This window comes from Alosa pseudoharengus, unplaced genomic scaffold, assembly GCF_046254945.1.
Source record: "Alosa pseudoharengus isolate Yale_2024_CS ecotype anadromous, Long Island Sound unplaced genomic scaffold, YU_APseudo_1.1 YU_APseudo_1.1_scf_8, whole genome shotgun sequence".
NCBI classification, from domain to species: domain Eukaryota; kingdom Metazoa; phylum Chordata; class Actinopteri; order Clupeiformes; family Clupeidae; genus Alosa; species Alosa pseudoharengus.
This window is the reverse complement of record NW_027468870.1, coordinates 6,280,824-6,281,277: the sequence shown is the minus strand read 5'-3', so window position 1 is coordinate 6,281,277 and position 454 is coordinate 6,280,824.

The window sequence follows — 454 nt, the reverse complement described above, 5'->3', positions numbered from 1 at the left end:
TCTGCTACAGCTGACTGTGGAGGCCATCACAGCGCTCATCTGCCTGACACACAAACAAACAAATAAATAAATAAACAAATAAAAACAGTCCCAGAAAACCTAGCACATGAAGACAGCTGATTTGTGTAATGTTATGAGGCAAAGAGGGAGAGAGAGAGAGAGAGAGATGTTTCTCTAAGTTTGTTTTGTGTGGACATATCACAAATAGACCTTAGAGATCTTAATGATGTACAGGATCTGTGTGTGTGTGTGTGTGTGCGTGCATGCGTGCATGGGTGTGTGTGTGTGTGTGTGTGTATGTGCGTGTGTGTGTAAGAGAGTTTGCTGTGATATCAGTGGGAATTGGGTTGCTTCTTAAACTAAGCTTTTGCATAATCCTGCGATCTCATTTGTAAAAAAAAAAAAAAAAACAGTTGTAGCTAGACCCTTGTCTTTCTCTGTGTGTGTGTGTGTC